Source organism: Rhynchophorus ferrugineus, unplaced genomic scaffold, assembly GCF_030347505.1.
Source record: "Rhynchophorus ferrugineus isolate W39M unplaced genomic scaffold, kcgeb_rfMv2 rfM660, whole genome shotgun sequence".
NCBI classification, from domain to species: Eukaryota; Metazoa; Arthropoda; class Insecta; order Coleoptera; family Curculionidae; genus Rhynchophorus; species Rhynchophorus ferrugineus.
Genome location: NW_027473237.1, coordinates 15,001 through 21,645, shown reverse-complemented (window position 1 = coordinate 21,645; position 6,645 = coordinate 15,001). Strand labels below are relative to the sequence as shown.

General features: G+C 44.3%; 2 non-coding genes across 2 annotated transcripts in view; both read left to right on the top strand.

The window, feature by feature from the left end:
* The first annotated feature begins 3,828 nt into the window (after window positions 1-3,828).
* Window positions 3,829-5,817, top strand: LOC143206366 (small subunit ribosomal RNA). Its single transcript, XR_013008341.1, has one exon. It is a non-coding gene; the product is annotated as a small subunit ribosomal RNA (ribosomal RNA).
* Window positions 5,818-6,525: 708 nt separating this feature from the next.
* The window catches only part of LOC143206365 (5.8S ribosomal RNA), a 155-nt gene continuing 35 nt past the window's right edge, over window positions 6,526-6,645 (top strand). Inside the window, exon 1 of the ribosomal RNA XR_013008340.1 lies at window positions 6,526-6,645. This exon is cut by the window's right edge and continues 35 nt beyond it. This is a non-coding gene — a ribosomal RNA (5.8S ribosomal RNA).

Below are 6,645 nucleotides of genomic sequence, written 5' to 3'. Positions count from 1 at the left end.
GGGCAATAGTAACGCCAGATAACAGTTTATTCAATTCCTCGTCGTTTCTGATGGCCAATTGTAAATGCCTAGGGATAATCCTTGTTTTCTTGTTGTCTCTAGCGGCGTTACCCGCCAACTCGAGAACTTCGGCCGCCAGATATTCCATTACGGCAGCTAAGTAAACGGGAGCACCGGCCCCTACGCGTTCGGCATAATTTCCTTTCCTTAGAAGTCGGTGAATACGACCGACAGGAAATTGTAATCCCGCACGATTGGAACGAGACTTCGCCTTTCCCTTCACTTTTCCGCCTTTACCACGTCCGGACATGTTAATCTCGATCGTTGTTAGATACTGCTCACCTTTAAATCAAAAACGGTACTGGAAATTTCTTACAGATCGGCCTGGAATTTTGTCCGCGAGCCAAACTCGTTATATCATACGCGACCAATCAGACTCTAACTCGGGCTATGGGCGGGGCTTAGAAGTGTTCCTTCGAATGTTATAAGTTCTAGAATTAAAGGCATTTTTTTAGTTAAGTACTCTTTGAGGTACGTGAGACGTCGGGATTTTTATTTCGAAATGCCACCGAAGACAAGCGGTAAGGCGGCCAAGAAAGCCGGAAAAGCCCAGAAAAATATCTCTAAGAGCGACAAGAAAAAGAAGCGCAGGAGGAAGGAAAGCTATGCGATTTACATATACAAAGTTTTAAAGCAGGTTCATCCCGATACGGGTATCTCCAGCAAGGCCATGTCGATCATGAATTCTTTCGTGAACGATATATTCGAAAGGATAGCCGCCGAAGCGTCGCGTCTCGCCCATTACAATAAGAGATCAACGATCACGAGCAGAGAAATCCAAACCGCCGTTAGGTTATTGTTACCCGGTGAGTTGGCTAAGCACGCCGTTAGCGAAGGTACCAAAGCAGTCACCAAATATACCAGTTCTAAGTAAATTAATTCACATACCTATGTGTGTTTCAATATACTACTTACCTGCAAAATCGGTTCTTTTCAGAACCACAATTGGATATACATTTTAAAAAATGAAATGTTAAACAGTAGCTGACATTTTATAAAAACAGAATTTTCAGATATATATATATATATTGTAGTTATTGTATTGAATTATATTATATCATTATAATCTGTTATATAGTAAGTATATAGAATAAGTTTTGTAAAAATGGTACGGCCCGAGATTGTTATTTAAAAATAAGGTAAAGTATTTCTGGAGTGACTTCGAAAATATGTGTATTCATTTTTATTACGTTTATGACTATATGATAATTAATTTATTTTTCCTAACTGTGGCTAATTGTGGATTGTGGCTAATTTCTACACGATAAGTATTAATCACGGGAACGTCTCGAAATGAACAAATAGGAACTGTAATTAATCAAGAATTTAGAATGGAACTATCGTCCTAATATAATGAGGATCGTCAAAGAGAAGATACTTTTTTTTTCGTTTACTAGGTTGACCTTGCTTGGGGACAGTGGAACTCAGTGGAAAATCGCTGATGGTGGGTGAGGAGGATAGGCCTGTGGTCAGAATCGATATCTTGGAGTACTTGCAGGTCAGAGGCTTGATTCGAATTTTGATAGATAAAAAAGTCAATTATTGTCGGTCGATTGGAGGAGTAGTGAGTTGGTTCGCTTGGAGCAATAAGCCCAAGTTCCAACTCATCTATTATCCCGGCCGATAGTAATTCTTCCAATAGCTGTGTGGTTGATGGCGTTGAAAATGGCCTGAAAATCTCCTTGGTCATCTGAATATGTTCCGAAGAGTATTTCGCCAATGGAGATCGGGTTCGTGTTCTAGTGGAATCCAGACCAGCCAGACGACTGTTATCTTGAGTTCCCCGTACATGAGTGGGGGGAGGAATTGGTCTTTTGGGTTTGGTTGTTTTTGGAGTAGGTCGGCACTTGCATCCCGAGTAATTTGCGGTGTATGGTTCTCAACAGTTGGTGCATTTCGGCGGGGAATTTCTGTCTTTGGGACTTGACGTAGGCCGGAGTGGCTTTACAGTTGGCCGATGAATGACCGTAGAATTGGCAGTTAAAACGTTGAACGCGCCTGCCGTTGCCGCGCTGGGCTTGGACTTTTACCACCTGATTCATTAGGCGGTCGACCGCGAAGATACGGCGTTCCTCTCGAGGAACCGACCAACATGGATTGGATTGAAACCGAGCTTCATGAGCGCGGTTCGGACTTCGAGTTACCATTACGTCGAGAGAGAAATATAATATATTAGCTGACCCCGCAGACACTCCGTACCCTGTACTCAATGGATAAATAAAGGATTCATTCTATCAAATTCTTCGTTCAAATCACTTTCGAATCATCCTTAGGAACATTCTGATATCGGAAAACCTTATCCGTAGTCGATAAACGATATCTAACGGATGAATTATAGAAAATGGCCAATAAGCGGCAAATATCCGATCGTAAGGGTGCACCATCGTTTCGGCGAATCATTCTTTTGGAATCTTACGTTCTACAAGCAAAACATTTATTCATAGGTATATACCGATAATAACGAACGGGCCGACGTAACAACCTAAAATGTCCTGAAATACGTGAGAACAGTTTTACTCCGATCGCCGTATCGATATGTGACAGTATCCATCCTATGAAGGATCTTTACATTCTACTAGCATAATTTTATGGATCGGAATTTTCCGACTTTTAAAGAACGTGATCGGCAGTCTAGAAACGGCCTGAGGACGTATTAACACGAGAGGTTAAAATTATTGCTTTAGAAGTTCACGTTGTCTAAAGCTAAAGTTTATTCATCGGAACATTCCGATAATAACGAGAACGGGCAGACGTAAAAACGAAAAATTTGCGCAACGTCCGTATAAACGATCTGTTCTAAAACACCCATACATTTCCGATAGCTGGCGAGAGACCCGCGCTTAAATCGTGTGCGCTTCTACGTGGGGCGATACGAGAGACGGATACGACGGGTCGGGTCGACCGGCGCTGTGACACTTTTACCGAGTGGCTTTTGATCAGCGAAGGTGGTATTACATATTATATGTTAATATATAAGATCCGAACCGTATTTTTTTATTTATCTAAATAAAAAGCGTATTTCGTCGTGTTATTATATATTCGTAACGCTCTCGCGATTTTGTATCGTCGTTTCGTTGTTCTTCCTGGTCGGTTTTTTTCGATATATCGGGAAGCGTACGACGACGACGACGGTATCACTGCGAGATCGCGAATTCGGCGGGAACATTCGGCTTCGTTAGAAGAAGATGATCCACGATTCATATGCGATTGGAATTATTATTTTTATGGACGTATCGGTTTTTCATCGGAACGTTCATAAAACAGCAACACATTTTGCGATAGCTCTCTGCTCTCCGAGCGAGAATAAAATAAAAAATCACGAAACGTTTCTCGTACGAGGTTTCCTTGTCGCTTTATATATTTCTATCTAGCGAAGGGTTCGGAGAGAATGTTTTTCGAGGTCTTATAAACGCCGAACGATATTTTGCGGCATCCAATTTTCGACGTAGTCGACGATCGTCGTCGATAATCGAGATAATTGGGTGCCTAGTCGATCGGTTGTGTATAAAAAAAACAAAAGATGTGTCTAAGATGATGATATCGTTTTGTTTTATTAGACAACTAATATTAAAATGTAAGAGCGTGGCGCCTCGGACCGGTTTTTTCCGTCGTCTAGGCGCGCTATCATGCACCTCCTTTTTATTAGTCGTCGATATATATTATATATCGTCGTCTTACGCACACGTTTCTTTATAAGTCAAACTTATAAAATAAACTGTGTCTGTATTTGTTTTATCTGCTTCGTGTCGATAAAATAATAAGAACAGTTCCCTGGTTGATCCTGCCAGTAGTCATATGCTTGTCTCAAAGATTAAGCCATGCATGTCTCAGTACATACCGAATTAAGGTGAAACCGCGAAAGGCTCATTAAATCAGTTATGGTTCCTTAGATCGTACCCACAATTACTTGGATAACTGTGGTAATTCTAGAGCTAATACATGCAAACAGAGCTCCGACCAGAGATGGAAGGAGTGCTTTTATTAGATCAAAACCAATCGGTTTCGGGTTCGCGCTCGTCATCGTACAACTTGGTGACTCTGAATAACTTTAAGCTGATCGCACGGTCTCGCACCGGCGACACATCTTTCAAATGTCTGCCTTATCAACTGTCGATGGTAGGTTCTGCGCCTACCATGGTCGTAACGGGTAACGGGGAATCAGGGTTCGATTCCGGAGAGGGAGCCTGAGAAACGGCTACCACATCCAAGGAAGGCAGCAGGCGCGCAAATTACCCACTCCCGGCACGGGGAGGTAGTGACGAAAAATAACGATACGGGACTCATCCGAGGCCCCGTAATCGGAATGAGTACACTCTAAACCCTTTAACGAGGATCAATTGGAGGGCCAGTCTGGTGCCAGCAGCCGCGGTAATTCCAGCTCCAATAGCGTATATTAAAGTTGTTGCGGTTAAAAAGCTCGTAGTCGAATTTGTGTCTCGCGCCGCCGGTTCATCGTTCGCGGTGTTAACTGGCGTGTTTTTCGCGAGACGTCCTGCCGGTGGGCTTAGTCGTGTCGCGTCGCCGTCGCGCGTGCGTTTCGGCGTGCGTGTTGTGCGCGTCGTGGTTACGACGGCCCAACTCAATCCTGCCGCGGTGCTCTTTACTGAGTGTCGAGGTGGGCCGGCACGTTTACTTTGAACAAATTAGAGTGCTCAAAGCAGGCTAAAATTTCGCCTGAATACTGTATGCATGGAATAATGGAATAGGACCTCGGTTCTATTTTGTTGGTTTTCGGAACCCCGAGGTAATGATTAATAGGAACGGATGGGGGCATTCGTATTGCGACGTTAGAGGTGAAATTCTTGGATCGTCGCAAGACGAACAGAAGCGAAAGCATTTGCCAAAAACGCTTTCATTGATCAAGAACGAAAGTTAGAGGTTCGAAGGCGATCAGATACCGCCCTAGTTCTAACCTTAAACGATGCCAGCTAGCGATCCGTCGACGTTCCCTAATATGACTCGACGGGCAGCTTCCGGGAAACCAAAGCTTTTGGGTTCCGGGGGAAGTATGGTTGCAAAGCTGAAACTTAAAGGAATTGACGGAAGGGCACCACCAGGAGTGGAGCCTGCGGCTTAATTTGACTCAACACGGGAAACCTCACCAGGCCCGGACACCGGAAGGATTGACAGATTGAGAGCTCTTTCTTGATTCGGTGGGTGGTGGTGCATGGCCGTTCTTAGTTGGTGGAGCGATTTGTCTGGTTAATTCCGATAACGAACGAGACTCTAGCCTGCTAACTAGGCGCTTTTTGACATCCTAAAGGCCCGCCGGCCGCGTTGCTTTCGGGTTTCGCGGTTCGTGCGCGGTTTTTACTGTCGGCGTACAAACTATTCTTCTTAGAGGGACAGGCGGCTTCTAGCCGCACGAGATTGAGCAATAACAGGTCTGTGATGCCCTTAGATGTTCTGGGCCGCACGCGCGCTACACTGAAGGAATCAGCGTGTCTTCCCTGGCCGAGCGGCCCGGGTAACCCGCTGAACCTCCTTCGTGCTAGGGATTGGGGCTTGCAATTGTTCCCCATGAACGAGGAATTCCCAGTAAGCGCGAGTCATAAGCTCGCGTTGATTACGTCCCTGCCCTTTGTACACACCGCCCGTCGCTACTACCGATTGAATGATTTAGTGAGGTCTTCGGATCGACACGCGATGGCGTTTCGGCGTCGTCGATGTGTAGGAAAAGATGACCAAACTTGATCATTTAGAGGAAGTAAAAGTCGTAACAAGGTTTCCGTAGGTGAACCTGCGGAAGGATCATTACAGTGTGTTGTTATGCCTATATATATATAATAGGTAAACGTACAAGTCTGTAAAAATCATTGTCGAACGTTAAAGAGCCATCTACGAAGTTCGGAAGTTCCGATCGAATTTCGACGTCGTCAACGTAGCTGTTTTCGGGTACCTATAATATATGGTTTTAAAAGATGTACGCCCGAAAGCGGAGATATATACGATGAAGATGTTGTTATATAGGACGACGAGTAATAATCGTCGGCCTACGACGGATTTCGTTATAAATGGACAAATCGAGCGCAAAATAAAACGATTTTGCCAATTATATTTCTAATCGACGTTTCGATCCTCATATCGACGAACATATACGATGATCGGTAATGTGATTAGTTTACGAAAATCTTATCACCCTTCGTTTGTTTCATTCCAAAAGGGTGAGATTTAGTTTACGAAAATATTGCCAAACTATGATCAGCGTATGCTCTTTTGTTGTCGTACGAGGTGAGACGACGAAAATTTACAACGAACGTCACCATTTCGAGTAGTCTGTCTCCGCTCCTCTCGTTGTGTGTAGTGGAGAAGACGAAAATAAACCGTAAGAGCGTTTTAAAGTCGACGGCGGCTGCGAAAGGGGCGCAAGCGCTGTCTATGACGTGAGCGCGCGTCGTCGTCGTCGTCGTCGTCTTATAATAGAAACGTTTCGATATGCGTTTAAAACCTAACTTAAAAAAAGATTACCCTAAACGGTGGATCACTTGGCTCGTGGGTCGATGAAGAACGCAGCTAATTGCGCGTCAACTTGTGAACTGCAGGACACATGAACATCGACATTTCGAACGCACATTGCGGTCCTGG